This window comes from Rutidosis leptorrhynchoides, chromosome 6 (genome assembly GCF_046630445.1).
Source record: "Rutidosis leptorrhynchoides isolate AG116_Rl617_1_P2 chromosome 6, CSIRO_AGI_Rlap_v1, whole genome shotgun sequence".
Lineage (NCBI taxonomy): Eukaryota > Viridiplantae > Streptophyta > Magnoliopsida > Asterales > Asteraceae > Rutidosis > Rutidosis leptorrhynchoides.
In genome coordinates this window covers 163,422,487-163,442,215 of record NC_092338.1, presented here as the reverse complement: position 1 = coordinate 163,442,215, position 19,729 = coordinate 163,422,487, and positions in this window count along the sequence as shown.

The window sequence follows — 19,729 nt, the reverse complement described above, 5'->3', positions numbered from 1 at the left end:
ACTTTGGATGATTAAACATTTTGTAAGAAATGGTTCATTTCATGTAACCGTTTAAGTGGCGCATCAATGGTTAATATAAAAAAAAATTGATTCGGGTTGAATACGGGTTGGGTTGTTTCAAGTGGTATCAGAGCATGGTCTAAGAGATTTAGGTGACTTGAGATAGGTGCCTAGACTTAGACTTTTGTGTGTGCTAAATTGTTGAGAGACTTGTAGGTGTACGGGTCGGAAAGGGAGATGTAGTTAGTGCCTTGGTTGTAGGTGTACTAACGATTATATTAAAATGCGGATATTATTAATATACTTTGCGTTGTGTTTGTACTTATGTTGGCGTTGCGAATATCATCGAGCAAGATAGTCGTTGTACTAACGAGTTGATACGGCGTGTGTGTGTAATAAGGACTTGCAAACCTTATTACGGGTGCAAATCATGTCTAACAAGTGATGTACGACGGGTGTTGAGCAAGATGGGGCAGTGTTGTGCGTATAGTTTTATACGTTCGTGGACTAACCGTTTTGCATTCTTTAGAATGACGACGCGAAACGAGATCGAGACGAATGCCGAGGAGTTTAATACTAGAGTTGCGGTCACCGTTGCGGAGCAAATGAGTGCGTTGGAAAAAAGAATGGATAGGAGGTATTCCGAATTTCGGGGTAGTAGTGAAATGGAGCGTTATCTTAAGAGCTTCATGAGGACTAAACCTCCGATGTATGACGGGAAGCCGAATCCTTTGGTAAGCACAACTTGGATCTCGGATGTCGAAGGGTATTTTCGTACTATTGAGTGCCCTCCCGAGAAAAGGACGAGACTCGCTACTAGCTTGTTGTGGGGTAGGGCCAAGGATTGGTTGGATGGTAAGATTAATCTTGTCGGTGGTGAACCGTTTATGGCGTTATCATGGGGCGATTTTAAGAAGGAATTCTTCGAGGAGTTCCGGACTTCTGCCGATTTGTCAGAATTGCGAATGATTTGCGAAATTTGCAACAAAGATCGATGGACTTGAATACTCTAAAGACGAACTTTATGTCGAAGGCTCGATTTTGCCTGGAGTATATTGGGAATGATCGGATGTTGATGGAAGATTTCTATCAGACTTTGAATGATGAGTTGCATGGCAAAATTAGCGTTGGACAAGTGAACTCGTTTGCGGAGTTATTCAATATGGCTAGGGGTTTCGAATCATATTCGCGATCGAAGGCTAGCGAGCTTTCAAGTAAGAGAAGGGTTGATTCGTATGGTGCTCCAAGTAAGAAAACTAAGGGCGCGAGTGCGAGTATGGGTAATGTGGAGAAAGGTTCGACGAGTTCTCGTGCGCCTAGATGTTTCAATTGTGGTGTTAGGGGCTACAAGTTATGGGAATGCACAATGCCAAAAAGTGATGACGGAATGTGCTACTATTGTCATAAAGAGGGACATCGCAAGCCGGATTGTCCCGAGTTGGCGGCGGTGAATGCAGCAAGGAGACGTCAAGGTACGTTTCGTTTTAATAAATATGTCCTTTGGATATTTATTATGTGTCGTCGTGTGCGAATTTGTTGAATGCATTGCGTTGTGCGTATTATTGTTATGAGTGATGTTCCTATTGGAATTACTCTATGGTGGCATTTTGATTGGCGAACGAAGGGCGTAAGACTTGGTCCAACCAAGCATTCCTTAGTGTTGGGAAATATTTCTACCAAGCCATGGGTATGGGCTTTGGTGTTTGGTTGTTAGCACATGTTTGCTTCCGTGTTGAAGTAGTGGAACCATGAGGTTCACTGGGTGGATAAATCCCTAAAGGTCGAGTGTTTGATCTCGATGTATGTTGGTAATGGAGTCTACGCAACGCGGTGTTAGGTGCCTCTTTCATACCTACTAGCGTGGTATTTGACTCCGATGGTAGTGCGGTTACTTTATGCTTAGGGTACCGGTAAGAAACCCTTAGGTACATGAGTGACTAGGTGAAAATTGGACAAGCCATAGCAATTGGAAGATTGCAGAGGAAATATGTGCAACTTGTAGTGACTTCTGTTCAAAGTGTTTTAGGATTGGTTAAAATCCTTTGCATGCTCAAGGTTGGAGCAAGATGTGGTGATGGGTCGTGTGAACCCAATTGTTAGTAAAGTCTACCTTTGGTAGCATGGTACGGTTGTACAAGAGGCGGTTATGGAACGTAGTTCCGAGTGGGGGAGTTACACTCCCACACGAGGAGGTTTTAGTGTAAGGTTTCGAATGATGCTCTTAGTAGGTCTGGAAATTTGTGACGGGACCTAGATTTGGTCGATTTGTGGTAGAGTACGATTTCGGTTAAATTGTACTCATGGTTTCGGATTTGGATTATCACCGAGGTCGTAATGTGGTGAATCTCGTTGAGAGATAATGGGCGTATTTGGCGAACAAGGTGAAATCCCTCGATTAAGGGATGTGTGTGTCGGATTCTCTTCTAGAGAATTATTGTTTTGTGCCTATGTGCGATATTGGTGGTTCTTGCTTGATTGTGATAGCGATGTTCGCGTATACGTATACGTTTCGTTTGTGGTGAATGGTTAGTGTGATCCGTTAGGATTCACTATAGTGTAGCAGTGCGCGATGTTGCACTACTCGTTGTATGAGGCCAAAAGTGCGTAAGGGATTGGTGGGTTATGGCCGTGGTTCGGTCCGCTAACTTCATCATGGATTTAGTGTTATATCGGTATGGTATAACGTTGTCGGGAAATTCGAGTACCGATGGGGAATGGGAGTACCATTCTTGCGTGTGGTTTGGGACGTGAATATCGGGTTGTTCGTATTCACAATATTTTGGGTGGTACGATTGTCCTTGTTGGTTGGACTCATAGTTTGAGGTAGTGAATGTCGGGTAGTTCGGATTCACTAAGGTTCGGGTTGTACGGCCATCCTCGGTTATACTATGGGGTAGAGGTAGTGAATATCGATTTGCGCGTATTCATGATGACTCGGGTTGTGCGGTCATTTCGTTGTGGGAAATATGGATTGGGTTGGTGAATTTTGGGTTGTTGCGAATTCACTAAGGTTCGGGTTGTTTCGACCATCCTCCATATGTGTTTAGGCTCGGGTTGTTTCGGCCATGTTGTGTTGTGATCTATTGGTTGTTTTATACACCAATGGTGGGGTCGTAAGGACCATGTTGTGTTGTGATCTATTGGTTGTTTTATACACCAATGGTGGAGTCGTAAGGACCATATTGCGTTGTGAACTATTGGTTGTTTATACACCAATGGTGGGGTCGCGAGGACCATGTTATGTGATTAGTGATGCGATGGCCGTGTTTCGCTCACATGTTATTACGGGTGTGACGATAGCCGATTTTGTATACCTTGGGTTTAGCGTTGCCATATTCGTTCGGGACGCTAGCTGTGATGCCCCGTACAAAATCAACGTGTACAGATCATCAACAACAGGATCATTACAAGGTCAAACACTATATGGTGTTTTAAAATAAGTTTGCATTCATAAAACGGAGTGACGTCTTAACCAACATTAAAAATTTTACAACCGATAGTGTGCTTCTACGAATAGAAGGAAATAATAATAGTACGTGACCCATAGGTCGTTACAAATTCATCGTTTCAAAAGTAACATAGTTTGAATGCAAATTAAACGTTTCATGCGAAGACATCTCTAATAAGCGCAGCGGGAGTCTACAAAGCATGACAACTATAGCGGAAGCAACCAAACCTTAAGCACCTGAGAAAAACATGCTTAAAAACGTCAACACAAAGGTTGGTGAGCTATAGTTTAAGTATAACAGTAATGTAAGGTAGGCCACGAGATTTCAGTGTTTCAAAACAGTATGAAAAGTATATGTATAACCGTGGGCACTTGGTAACTAACTTAACGTAAATAACACCCCCTAAAAGTACACTTGGCGATTGTGTAAGTTTACGAAGTATTAAACACCCGTTAAATGCTAGCGCTACTAGCCCGAGTGGGGATGTCAAACCCTATGGATCCATATCTAAGATTCGCGTTCACCGGTTCAAAGACCAATGACTAAACGTTACCGAGCTAAGGGGAAAGTTTATGCCGTTGTATAACTCACACATATATAAAGTTTAAGTACTCATGCCTAGTATGTAAAACGTAAAATGCACATGTATTCTTAGTTCCCAAAATAATTAAAGTAAAAAAGGGATGTTATAACTCACAGTGAAAAGTAGTAAAGTTGATTCGGGAAAGTAAGCAAGTAGTTGGTCCGGAAGGTCCTCAACCTAAGTCAAAAGTTACTAAGTCAGTAAATCGTTCCCAAAGGTTTAAAAGTATGTAAATTAGGTCTTAAGTATCATCATCATTCATCATCAAACAAAAAGTGTAAAGTAAGTTTCATTCAAGAATAGAGTTTGAAATAAAGGCTGACTTTGTTCAGTCGCCACGACCTCTATACAAACTGAAATGAGGTGAAAATAGTGGCCATGGCTCCGTATATGAGTCCCCTAGAGGCTGACCAATTTCCAGAACCAAACTCGTCTTCGTTTGACCGTGCCGACGGTTTAAGTGCGAGTAGGTCAGAAATTTCAGCACAACGTTAAAAGGGTGTAGTGACTTTCGGATGGCCATAAATCCTAAACCTTAACTTGGATTAAGACGAGGTCTAAACGGAAAATCATATACTCGAACCGAACTAGCTGGAAATCAACTTTTACAATAGCCAAGGTTATTGATCAGACCCGAAAAACAGTAGGTAAGGTGCTCCGGTGGGTTCTTGGTGCTTGATGCTCATCACGGTTAAACTATATGTATGTATATATATATATATATATATATATATATATATATATATATATATATATATATATATATATATATATATATATATATATATATATATATAATTATATGTATACAATTGTATATTATATGTATACAATTGTATATATGTATATATAGTATATATATTATTACAAAATCTTATTATTATTTTGTAATAATAATTATTACTTCAAGTGTACAACTCGTTGATGTGTTTGCATCATCTTGACCAAGTTTCGACCATCATAACACTAATGTAAGTCTAAGATATGTAGCACAACTCTCTAAAGGGTTGTAAGTAGTTTGATGAACCAAAGTTACATCAAGATCTTAGATCCGACACATACATGAGTTCTAATAGTAATATTAAGCTACAAACTTGAAAGTAAACTAAATAAACAAGATCTTAAGTTGTAGAACTTAGATCTTAGCTAGAGCTTAAAGATCCTAGAATAGAAAGTCTAGATCTAGTGTTCTTAAGTTAGATCCTAAGTTATTGAACTTGGATCTTCACTTTAATGAAACCATAAGTTATGAAACTTAGATTTTCAACTTGTAAAATGTATATATAAGCTTATAAGCTCTTATTTACAACAAAATTAGAAGACCATAAGTTATATAAACTTAGATCCAACATAAATATATGGAGTTATAACTAGAAAGTTATACTTCTATGTTCTTGAACTTATAAAGTTAACTTTAGTTTCAAGAAATATGAGATCAAGTTTAACTAGTAATACTTGACCAAATTAACAACATCACAACTTTAAAGTACTTACAAAAGAAAGAAATAACTAAAGTTACAAGTATTATGTTCATGTTTGTTTCATACTTAAGAAGATTTAAGTCAAGCTTGGATCTTAAGAATTTAAGTCTACAAAACATGAACACAAGTATGATTATAAAGTTTATGAACTTTAAATCTTATGACATTTAAGTGTAGAACCATAAACTAACAAGTTTAGATTCTTGTTCTTGGTTCTTCATCAAACAAAAGATGGAAGTAACCAAGATTACATGAAGATACAAGTTATAGAACTTGATCTTTAACAACAACAAACAACAATAAACTACAACTAGTAAGAATGATGATGAAGATTTCAGTTTTAAGGAAGAAAAAGAAAGGAAATAAAGTCTTGTTACTTACAAGGTTTGAGAGAAAAAGTGAGAGAAATGAAAGTGTAAATATGGAGTGTGTGTAAAATGAAAGAATGCTTGCAAATAAGTAACCAAAAAATGAAATTTGAACTCCCTCCAAGACCACCTATGGCCGACGGTTTTATGGCCACAAAAGGAAAGGTCAAGTGCTACTTTCATGTGTTGGAGAATGGTGTAAGCTTAGAATGGTATTAAAGTTAGATGTATGGGGAAGAGTTTTAGCATGCTTGCACATTTTGTTTTCTAACTAAGCTAATTAATCCTTGCTTTTCCTTAATGATTCATTAGCTTAAAAGATGGGCTTACTAGTCCATTAAGTGTGTAGGGTGGGCTTCCAAGTCCATATAATAAAAGCCCAAGTCCAAGTAACCAACAAATAAATAAAAAGCCCAAGTAATTAACTACTAACATTAGTTAATTAAAAATGATCAATAATAATTAATCATGTACGTAAATAATATTCGAAATATTATTCGTGAAAAGTACGTGTGTCACAAAGACAAGTCGGGACATGTAAAGTCAATTACGATAACAAGTAAATGTATAAAAATACATTTATTAAAACGCAAATATTAACAATAAATATTAATAATAATAGGTTGAAAAATCCAGGGTCGTTACATTACCCACCTGTTAAAGAAAATTTCGTCCCGAAATTTTAAGCTGAGGTAGATGGAGGAGTTGGGAAAAGGTGAGGATACTTCTGCATCATTTGATCATCTCGCTCCCAGGTAAACTCAGGTCCTCGTTTGGCATTCCATCGGACTCGGACGATCGGAATCCTATTGTGTTTCAAAGTTTTGACCTCACGGTCCATAATTTCGACAGGCTCTTCCACGAAGTAGAGTTTGTCATCAATTGTAAGTTCTTCCAATGGTATGACATGTTCCGGTTCAGCGAGACACTTCTTCAAATTCAATACATGAAAGGTAGGATGAACTGAGCTCAATTGAGTTGGAAGATCCAAACGGTAAGCAACGGGTCCAAAACGCTCCAAGATTTCAAAAGGACCAATGTACCGCGAGTTTAACTTTCCACGTTTTCCAAAACGAATGACACCTTTCCAAGGTGCGACTTTCAACGTTACACGGTCACCCACGTTGAATTCGAAGTCTTTACGTTTAAGGTCGGCATAACTCTTTTGGATATCACGGGCCGTCTTGAGTCTCGCTTGAATTTGGACAATCTTCTCAGTTGTTTCATGGACTATCACGGGTCCGGTGATTTGCGTTTCACCTACTTCGGCCCAACAAATAGGAGATCGGCATTTGCGACCATACAATGCTTCAAAAGGTGCGGCATTAATACTTGAATGATAACTGTTGTTGTAAGAGAATTCGGCTAGCGGCAAATGCCTTTCCCAAGCCTTTCCGAAATCAATGACACATGCACGCAACATGTCTTCTAAAGTCTAAATCGTGCGTTCGCTTTGTCCGTCGGTCTGCGGGTGATATGCAGTGCTCATGTCGAGACGAGTCCCCAAGGCTTCTTGCAAAGAACGCCAAAATCTAGAAACAAAACGGGGATCGCGATCTGAGATGATCGATAAGGGTACACCATGACGAGATACAACATCTTTTATGTATAGTTGAGCGAGTCTCTCCATCGTATCCGTTTCCTTAATGGCTAAGAAGTGTACAGATTTGGTAAGACGATCAACGATAACCCAGATGGTATCGTATCTACCCACCGTCTTTGGTAACTTCATAATGAAATCCATTGTTATCCTTTCCCACTTCCATTGCGGGATTTTCGGTTGTTGAAGTAACCCAGAAGGCCTCTGATGTTCGGCCTTGACTTTCGAGCAAGTCAAACACTTTCCAACATAAGTTGCAACGTCCTTCTTAAGATTAGGCCACCAGTACTGTTCCTTAAGATCATGGTACATTTTACCGACTCTTGGGTGAATCGAATACCTCGACCTGTGGGCTTCATCTAGTATAAGACTTCGTAAATCTCTATAACGAGGTACCCAAATTCTTCCAGCATAGCATCGGAGTCCAGTCTCCTTAACCTCGAATCAAGAGACGAGAATGTTCAAGTGTTCATGAGAAATATTCTCCTCTTTGAGAGCCTCTTCATGGGCTACTCGGATCTGGCTGTTGAGGTTCGAATGAATGGTGATGTTCAGGGCCCGAACACGAAGAGGTGCCATCCTCTCCTTTTGACTCAAAGCGTCAGCTACAACATTGGCCTTGCCAGGGTGATAACGAAGTTCACAATCATAGTCGTTCAGTGTCTCGATCCATCGACGCTGTCTCATATTTAGTTGCTTCTGATCAAAGATGTGCTGGAGGCTTTTATGATCGGTGAAAATAGTGCTCTTAGTTCCATAAAGATAGTGTCTCCACAGTTTTAATGCAAAGACAACGGCTCCAAGCTCGAGATCGTGCGTTGTGTAATTTCGCTCGTGAATCTTCAGTTGATGAGAGGCATAAGCGATAACCTTTGTTCGTTGCATCAGTACACAACCAAAACCACTTTTCTAAGCATTGCAATAAATGATGAAATCGTCACTGCCTTCAGGAAGTGATAAGATAGGTGCGGTGGTTAACTTCTTTTTCAAGGTTTGAAATGCTGATTCCTGTTCGGGTTCCCAAATGAACTTCTTCCCTTTATGTGTCAGCGCGGTCAAAGGACGCGCAATCAGAGAGAAACCTTCAATAAATATTCGGTAGTAACCGGCGAGGCCTAGAAATTGGCGAATATGAGTCAGAGTAGTGGGGGTTTCCCACTTGCTGATAGCTTCGATCTTTGCGAGATCAACTTTGATACCTTGATCACTCACAATGTGACCCAAAAATTGGACTTCCTTCAACCAAAACTCACACTTGGAGAATTTTGCATAAAGTTGCTCTTGTCTCAAGAGTTCCAACACTAGTAGAAGATGTTTCTCATGTTCTTCTTTGCTTTTGGAGTAGATGAGGATATCATCTATGAAGACGATAACGAACTTATCCAGGTATGGCTTGCATACACGATTCATGAGATCCATAAACACGGCAGGTGCGTTGGTTAGACCGAATGGCATCACGAGAAACTCATAATGACCATAACAGGTCCTGAATGCAGTCTTCATCACATCGCTCTATTTCACCCTCAACTGGTGATAACCGGATCGCAAATCGATCTTAGAGTAAACGCTCGATCCTTGTAGATGATCGAAAAGATCATCAATTCGGGGAAGAGGATACCGATTCTTGATCGTTAATTTGTTGAGTTCACGGTAGTCGATACACATGCGGAAAGATCCGTCATTCTTCTTCACAAATAAGACCGGTGCGCCCCAAGGCGAGAAACTTGGTTGGATAAATCCACGGTCTAGCAGTTCTTGTAATTGGCTCTGCAACTCTTACATCTCGGAAGGTGCGAGTCGATAAGGTGCGCGAGCTACAGGTGCAGCTCCTGGCACTAAATCAATCTAAAACTCCACTGCTCTGGGTGGCAGTAATCCAGGAAATTTTTTCAGAAAGACATCGGAAAATTCGTTCACAATTCGTACATCATCCACGCTCTTCACCTCAGTTTCTAATGTTTTCACATGTGCTAGAACAGTAAAACGTCATTTCTTCATGATCTTTTACGCTTTCATGGAACTAATGAGATTCAGTTTCGAGCTACATCTCTCTCCGTAAATAATCAGTGATTCACCGTCTCCGTGTGGTATACGAAGAGCTTTATCTCCACAGATAATGTCGGCCCTTATCTTGGTCAACCAGTCCATACCGACAATAACATCAAAGCTTCCCAACTTAATGGGTATCAAGTCAATCTCGAAATCCACACCAGCTATATTGATAATAGCTCCTCGGCTAATTTGGTCAACTTTCTCAAGTTTTCCATTGGCTACCTCTACAAGCATACTCTCCTTTAAAGGAACTAACGACCAATTTATCTTAGAGAAAAAGTGTCTACATACATAACTTCTATCGACACTAGTATCAAACAGAACAGAAGCTAATAGATTGTTGATAGTGAATATACCTGTAACCAAGTTGGGGTTCTCACGGGCATCCCTTGCGTTTACGTTGAAAGCTCTGCCACGCGGTGGTCCGCCGTCCTTTCGCTTGTTGGGACACTCATTTTTGAAGTGGCCCGGTTGTCCACACTCATAGAACTTTCTTGGTTTAGTGGGGTTTGTCTTCACATTCAGGGTGGTGATCTTGCAGTCTTTGCCAATATGCCCAGTCCTTTTACATTTTTCGCAGACCACGTTGCAGTACCCGGTGTGATGCTTGTAGCATCTCTTGCACTGCGGCAGACTACCCTTGTAGTTAGAGTTCGAGCTAGGGTTCGGGTTAGGGTTGTTTCCCTTGAAACCTTCGTGTCGCTTAGCCGAGTTTTGTTCAAAGACCCTCCCTTTGTTGTTGTCCTACTTACGCTTCTCACTACTACCCGATTCAGATTTAGCCTTTTCTGGTTCTTTGCTGGTGATTTGGTTCATCAGGGTATGCGCCATGCGCATAGCTTCTGGGACATCAGCTGGTTTTGAAGAGGTGACATTTCCTTGGATGGACTTGGGAAGTCCCCACAAATACTGTTCCATTCGCTTAAATTCTGGGGTAACCATCGTGGGACACATCAGAGCTAATTGCAGATACCTACGGTTATAACCATCGAGATCGGTTCCCACAACCTTCAAATCCCAGAACTCAGCCTCCATTTTCTGTATCTCTGTCCTAGGGCAATACTCTTCAATCATGGCCCCCTTAAATTCCTCCCACGGGGTAGCATACGCCTCATCAATACCCTTAGCTTGAGCAAGTGTGTTCCACCAGGTTAAGGCGCCGTCCGACAGCGTACATGAGGAATACTTGGTTTTGTTCATTTCTGAACAGTTGTATACACGGAACACAACTTCTAATTTCTCAAACCACCTAGTCAGTCCAACTGGCCCCTCAGTACCACTAAAATTGTGGGGCTTGCAGCTTTGGAATTCCTTGTATGTGCACCCGTAATGGTTGTGCTGGATAGCTGGTGGAGCTTGGTGGTTCATTTCCGCTATAGCTGCGGCTACCCGTTCGGCTATCATTTCTTTGATCTGTGCTGCTGTGGGCGTTGATCTTCCGTTGGCCATTGATCTTCTAAACAAAATTTTTGACTCAAGTCAAAATCCAGTATTCAAACAGTATATGGTAACCAACATGGAATCAACACAACACATGTTGATTAAGTAATGCAACTAGATACAGATACCACAAAATCATCATACAGTAACATAAATGGAACATTGTACAAAAATTAAACAACGCTAAGTTCCATTCATTAATAAAAAGTTGCATACATTCGCATAAGATTCGCACAATACATGAGTGAAACATGAAACTACAAACGGGATTACATAAAGAAATCTAATACAAAAGCCCTATGGTGACGGTGGGTAAAGGATGTCCATTATGTGGGACACCTGGTTGATGTGTTCTAGAGGGTGTGTATGAAACGGCTATCAGTTTTATATTTATTTACTACAGGAAATCACCTAAATTAAACTAAAACACAAAAGGCAAGTATACCTATCGTGTAATAATATAGCTAAGGTAAAGTCCGGGAGGTAGATCCGTGGACACTATTATTGGGTGTCTTACTAGATCAAATTAGTTAATTAAGTAGTTAGACTAGATTTAATAATATATAGTAATTATAGGTAACTTTGGGGGATTTACCGTTTAATGACCGGTTTGTCGATTTTGAGACTTATATCACAGTTAAAACCTAATGCAAAATATTAAATATAAATATAACTTATTTTAAAGAGTAAAGTAAATGACAACAAATAAAAGTGCAATAATTAAAAATATAAATAAAGCGTAAAAATAAAAGTGCGATAATTTAAAGTACGATAAATAAAATGACGATAAATGAAAGTACGATGAGATATAAAATAAAGGAATTATGCTTATTTAAACTTTCGTAATCATGATGTTTGACGTTTTGATTTTAATTTATTACCATGGGTTAATTGTCCTTTGTCCTGGATTATTCGATACGTCTATCTGGTTTTTGTCCATAACAGTCCATCGGCCATAATTATAATATGCGAGTATCCTCGTCAAATTACCCTTATACCCGAAGTTAAATATTCCAACTAATTGAGGACTTAAACTGTAACAAGGTTTTAATACTTTGTTAACAATTACACCAATTTTCCTTGTATGTAATCCACCCCTGTTTTAATGAGTCCATTGACTATTAATCCATCCCCGTGTCCGGTCAAATGAATAATTATTAGTACTTATAAATATCCCGCCCATCGTATCCGATTCAGTGTATGTGGTTATTTATAGATACGTAAAATTGTAAATCTTTATATTAAATTAATGAACTATTATTCAGTTAAACAAATATAAAGACCATTAATAGCCCATAGTCTAATTTCCACAAGTGTCGGTCTTTTGTTCAAACCCCAATTATGGTCCAAAGCCCAATTACCCAATCTTAATATTTAGCCCAACATCACGATTACTTCGGCTTAAATAAGCATAATAATAACTTAGTTACGAGACATTAATTTAAAAAGGAAGAACATAACTTACAATGATTATTTATAGCGTAGCGTTACATGGACAGAGTTTCGATTTAAAACCCGTAAAACATTCTTACAATAACCCAATTATTATTAAACTTAAATTAAAATTATAATTATAAAATATAAATATATATATATATATATCGTATATGATATGAGAAAGGAAAAGAAAAAGGTGTAGTTTCTTCATTACTCCGTGCCTTGCTTTTATAGGCAAATGATTGATACTGTTGTAGGTGGAATGTTAGCTGGCTACCATTCAAAGTTGAATCAATAATATCTCGTTGCGAATTATTGATTTGAAATTTTTACTTATGACCCTTTAACTATGCTCAATTAACAACTTTTTATTATTTATTATTAATCTTATTATTAATTATTTAAATATTATATTATATTCTTGTGCATAGTTGACTTGTGCTTTCAGCTCCGTTGTGTCGAGCGTTGAAAGTTGGTTCATGTCTCGGTTCCGGATTTTCGAACGCCTTTTCATATAATTTAATATCTTGTACTTTGCGTTTTGCGGCTTGTACTTTTGTAATTTTGAGACGTTTCTCATCAATAAATTGAACCACTTGAATTGTACTTTGTACTTTTTAGCTTTTTGGTCATTTGCATCTTCAAATCATCGAATCTGTCTTTTGTCTTCACCTTTTATTATTTAAATGATAATTACTTGAAATTATAACAATTGCAACTAAAAGCTTGTCTTTCTTGAAGGATAATGCTATGAAATATATGTTCATTTTTAGCATTATCAAATATTCCCACACTTGAGCGTTGCTTGTCCTCAAGCAATATAGAACTTGAATATAACTTTACCAGAATCACTTCTTTATTCTTCACACTTTGTACATCAGTGATTTCAATACGGCGGTATGAACAATGATAGTAACGATGTGGTTTACAGTCCCACATTACCATAAAAATTTAGATCCTTTAAGGAAATCGGATCTTTATGAAAACATTTGATCTTTTAAAAATTCAAGCTAGATTTTACCCTAGACAAGTTTTCCGGAATAACCCTTCACCGGTGTTTGAAAAATATTTTTGTGGGTTGTGGGTTTCAGATTTTAAAATTTTAGCTCAAAACTTGTGGTTTTGTGTCACCCACTTGCTAACCTTGTATTAGGAAAGCACACGTCCAGTATACTTGCTCCGTATATTACCTTTCGGTAAACTACCATCTGGTTGTAAAGGAAAGCGTTGAACAAGCAACTGTTAAGGCAATGTTCCGTGACATGCTTTTGATTATGGTCTATATCGTGTCGGATGCAATTACTATCCTTTGTAGGAGCAATAGTAAAGATCACCCTATAGTTTTTCGGTCTGGCACAAGGTCCTGTCTTCGACCATGCTATGCAACCACCGTTCTTACGATTGACACCTGATTTGGTTCAGGTGACCTAATGAATTCCAGGTGAATTCCTAGGATTTTACGTTCAATGGTAATGAATGCATTAAAAATGGGTTTTCAGAAAACAAATCGGTTTGTAATTTTGATCAAAATATTTTCTCGTTCAAGCTCGAGTTTAGATATCATCGAATTTAATGAGTTTGTAATACTCAATCTTTAAGGTCAATCTCAAGGACTGAGTGATATCAGGCTTAAAAGCTGATTTTTAATCTTTAAGGAGATTATCCTTACTGGGGGTCTGATTCATTAGTCTTATCAAGCTAATTTGCACGGCGCCCTCCCCATTTTACGAGACAGATCCTCTCATGGTTAGGATAAGTCTGACCACATGGCGACCCTGTTTGATGCTGAGGTTCGTGGATTTCCTGCTGATTTTAGAGATGACCTTTCTAGATTTTTCGTCAACCTACAGCTGGTCTGGGGGACAACTTCCTGACCTAAATCAAGAAGCGCGTGTCATTTTAGGAAGACTTTACTTCCTTATAATGATGGAATTGATTCATCGTGTAGATCCATCTTTTCTTTCAATGTATTACAATAAACCGGGTAAAACAGTTAATTTAGTCTAGAACAAAAGTACCTGCAATAATCTTGTACAAAATATATGATATATGTTTTAAAGCACTTGGTACATTCTTCCCACACTTAGCTTTTATTTATTTCTTTGCCTTTTTATTCTCATCTATTCCATTTTAAATGAATTCTAACGTTTTGGGTTGTTTCTCCATTTATGTTCTCTCCGAGGTAACAATAATTTCGGCATTAACACCTAGTTTTATCGTTCATAAATATGTATAAACATGATTTTGAATTCATTTAGTTGAAAATTTTTCAAATTTTCACAAAATTTAGCAATTAAACTAAGTGTAAACCCGAGAGAATTTATAACCCTTCCCCATACTTGAGATCATGCAATGCCCTCATTTGTATGAAATCAGACTATAATTATAAATTCATGAGGGTGATTAGTGTAGAAAAGTGATTAAAAATACCGAGTTTGCAAACATATTATTTTATATCACATTTGATATTTTGCGTATTGTCGTCAAAATTAGTAGCTTTTGCTGAACTTAATGTCAGTCTTTAAAAGTACGCTGTTTTACCCTGTTTTGTACATGAGATAACTACAAACATATATATACATACTTTTATATATATATATATATATATATATATATATTTTTTTATAAAACCTTTATTTATTAAAACAATTTAAATGAATAATTTTTAAAATTTTGTTTCCTTTTACTTTAGGTAGTTTCGGTATGTTTACCTAGTCCGTCCCTCGACAAAATTTAAAATTTGTCGTTAAAGCGATTGTTTTAAAAGCAAAGATTTTTGAGTTTTTTAATTTTTTTGGTATACTTTAGATCAATAAAATTAAAAATAATGATAATAAAATTTTTCGCCCCGCCCTCGGGTAAAGCAATTTCGGTTCCATGACCTAGTCTTCAACTTACGATGAATTTTAGAAATCATTTTTTAAACTTAATGAAATAAAGTAAATTTTGTTTTTAAATTCACACAAAACTTAAATTTAAAAATGCATATTAATTTCATACAAAACCTACAAAAATAAATTCAGAATGGGGGAGAAAACTAGTTCTTTAGTGTCTGCTAGTGGAAAAGATCAATCGGATTCCATTCTCGAAACTACACGAGAACAGAACAACTAACTCTAGACAACGTTTTCTCTTTAGAACATTTAAATCTCCCCACACTTAGGTAGCTGTGGTGTCGAAATTGTGATTAACTTCATCGTCAATTTCTCTTGGACCATAATCAACTTGCATATCTGTGACTTTTGCTTTAAGCCATTGGTCGGATTCCTGTGTAATATCCACAAATTCAACTAGTTTTGCCTTTTCTTTAGGCGATAGATTGGATACTAACCGGTTACATAACTTAAATTTCCCCTTAGTTCTAGCATTGCGAATCCTTTTAATAAGTTTCTTCATTGAACTATTAATAACGGGGTCATTTAATTTCGCATCAATAACGGGGTTCTTTGTTATCAGGACATCATTAGGTGTTACTTCATCTTCCCCACACTTAGGCATTTTATTATTGTTAAGCACTACCGTTGGAGTTGGTAAAACAATATGGTTCTTACCAATCGTTTTTGTTGATTCAACGATTTTGGTTGGTGGAGATTTAGCCTTTTGACTCACAAAGGTGATCGATTTTTCATCATTACTAAGTGTCATTCTACCATCTCTTACATCAAATAACGCCCCGGTGGACGCTAAGAATGGTCGACCTAAAATTAGAGGAATGTTTGGGTCCTCTTCTATGTCAATGACAATAAATTCGACTAGAAAGGTTAAATTACCCACTTGAACAGGTAGGTTGTCAGCAATTCCAACTGGGTGCCTAATGGTTTGATTAAAGAGTCAGACACTCATCTCTGTTGGACTTAACTCACCTACTCCTAATCTCTTATATAATGAAAGAGACATAACACTCACACTCGCACCTAAATATGCTAGTGCATCATACATGACACAATCACTAAGTAGACAAAGAACAATAAATTCACCCGGATCACCCAACCTGGGTGGAGGTTTTGGTGGAACTGTCTTCACCGGGTTTACTTTTACGGTTTTTGTTTCTTGTACTTTTTTATTCTTCTTCTTCTTTCCAAAGGTATCACAAACTTTATTACCTATTACTTGCTCATACTCAACTCCTTTTCTTGGAAACGGGATGGGTGGTCTGTATGGTGCCACCACTGGCTTTACATACTCAGGTGGTGGTGGTGGTGTTGTAACTTCTTCATTGTTACTCACTTCGAAAACCTTCCGAACTTCTGATGATGGTTTTTCAGAATTTGTTGACACCATATTAACATTCTCATTCCGAGGATTTACTTCAGTATTACTCGGTAGCTTTTCTTGTTCCCTCTCACTCATCAAGCTAGCAAGAGTACCTACGTGTTTTTCTAGATTCAAAATGGAAGCTTGTTGAGTTCTTAATGACTAATCAAACCTCTCAATTTTTTGGGTTTGAGATGTAATAAATTGTGTTTGAGATTCCATTAGCTTTGCCATCATTTCTTTCAGATTTGAATTTTTCTCTTTGGTTTGTTGTGGTGGTTTATATAAGCTAGGTTTTTGTTGATTGAAAGTGTTGTTTTGGGTTAGTTGGTTATTCGGACCTTGTTGGTTGTACGAGTTATTGTTAGATCCATTTGGATTGTAAAGAATGTTTTGATTTTGATTAAAGTTCGTCCTTGGCGGTTGATAATTATTTTGATAATTATTTCCCAGCCTTTGGTTCATGTAGAAAACATTCTCACGTTGTTCCATCGTTTGCTCGATGTTACAATCTTTCGTTAAGTGCGGTCCACCGTATTGCTCACAACTGATTCGTACTGCATGAATATCTTTATTCATTTCTTCCATTCGTCTCTCGAAAGCATCTATTTTTGCGGAAACGGAATCAAAGTCATGGCTAGAATCGGCTCTAGCCACTTTAGATGAACGAAAAATATCTTTTTCCTAGTGCCATTCATGAGAGTGGGAGGCTGTATTATCAATTATCTTGTGAGCTTCAGTTGCGGTTTTCTTCATAATGGAACCACCAGCTGTTATGTCGATGTCTTTTCGTGTAGCAACGTCGACACCTTGGTAGAATATTTGTACTATTTGATAAGTATCTAAACCGTGTTGAGGACATCCTCTCAACAACTTTCCAAATCTTGTCCACGCCTCATATAATGTTTCATTTGGCTTTTGCGCGAACGTAACAATTTCTCCTTGAAGTCTCACGGCTTTAGATGCTGGAAAAAATTGTTTAAGAAAATTTTCAACTAAAACGTCCCATGTATCAATCGCCCCTTCAGGTAACGATTCTAACCAATCTTTGGCTTCTCCCTTTAAAGTCCAGGGAAATAACATGAGATAGATTTGTTCATCCTCCACTTCTTTGATTTTAAATAGAGTACAGATCCTATTAAAGGTTCAAAGATGTTCGTTTGGATCTTCCTTCGGCGCACCACTAAATTGGCATTGATTAGTTACCATGTGTAGGATTTGTCCTTTGATTTCATAATCTGGCGCATTAATGTCTGGCTTAATAATGGCGTGACCTTGGCCCGTGCGTGTGGCTCTCATTCGATCTTCCATACTTAGAGGTTCCGTTACTTCCATAATTGAATTTGTTTAATACGAATCACTAGAGGATTCTGATTTAACGGTTTCTTCCTCGACAATATCTGGATGAGTAATTTGTGGTTCCGGAGGAATGATTAGTGGTTCTGGATCTTGAAATTGTCCTTGAATATCCTCCGGGTTCTCGATAGTGAAATCGGGTTCAAAAAATAGATTATCGGAAATTTGAATTGGAGTACTTGGTCGACTAGATGACGATTCTAAAGAAAAATCAACGGCGACAATATTGGCTAGATGTCTTGATCGAGTTACAAGTGGTGAACGTATGAAAGGTAGTGAACGTTTTGCTCGGTGCATTCACTGAATATCCTATTAGTTATAAAAGATAAAATTATATAAGTTATCAAATTAATAGATTTTTCTGATTTTGCCCACGTTTCGAATAGCCAATAGATACAGCAGGTAGCCAGGACCCTTTAAATCGGAAGCCCACAACTCGCCACTAACAAATCCAACTATTACTACGAACCAGAAAATTTTGGATGTCTATCAATTTAACCACTTAAAACAATTTTTCGTCGAAATTTTGAAATAAAAATCTATGTCCTAAAAACTAGAGCGTCGAGAAATAAGAAAAAAAAAGAGCGCGTCGAAAAATGTCGAAAAATAAAAGGTCGAAAAATAAGAAAATTGTAGCGCGTCGAAAATTAAAAAGGGATTCTAAACGAAAAACGGGAATTACTTAAAAGGATACTAAAATTGTAACACGGCGTTGCAAAATTTTAAGGCACCTAAATCTTATTCTAAAGAAAAAGCACTTAAAGGATTTTACGGCAAAGCCTAAAAATTTAAAAGTATAAAAATAACTATGGCAAAACTAAACTTAATACTAAAAGTTGTGACTAAAGTCTAAAAATATAAAGGTAATAAAACTTAAATTTTTTTTTTAATTTTATAGATAAAATCTTAAAAATATATTTTTTTAATTAATTTTTTTTAAAATTTTTTTTAATAATTTTTTTTTTATATTTTTAAATTTTTTTAACGATTTTAATATTTTTTTCTTTTTTTTACGAAATTAATAATAAATTTTTTATTATTTTTTAAAATTATTATTATTATTTTTTTACGTTATAATTTTTTTTTAATTTATTTATTTTATTTTTATTTTAAAAAATAACGAGATTTTTTTTATTATTGTTTTTTTAAATTTTTTTTCGATTTTATTTTATTTTATTTTATTTTTTTAACTTAAAAAAAAGTAGAAAAGCAAAAACTATTTAATTTTTTTTAATTCATTTACTATTCATTGAATAGTAAATGAAACGAAATTAATTAATTTACTATTCACATGAAAGCGACATGATAGAAATTATTAATTATAAGTTACATAATATACCCCTGAAGTATTTAATAAATACGACTTTTTAAAACTTTACGATTCAAATTTGATTTAAAATTATTATTATATTATTATATTTTATTTCAATATTATTATATTTATTAAATTATTATATTTAAATTAATATATCTTTAATCAGTCAAAAACTATAAAAAAAAACTTAAATACCCCGTGAAGACACAAAAAGTATCCCCGGCAGCGGCGCCAAAAACTTGATGTGTTCTAGAGGGTGTGTATGAAACGACTATCAGTTTTATATTTATTTACTACAGGAAATCACCTAAATTAAACTAAAACACAAAAGGCAAGTATACCTATCGTGTAATAATATAGCTAAGGTAAAGTTCGAGAGGTCGATCCGCGAACA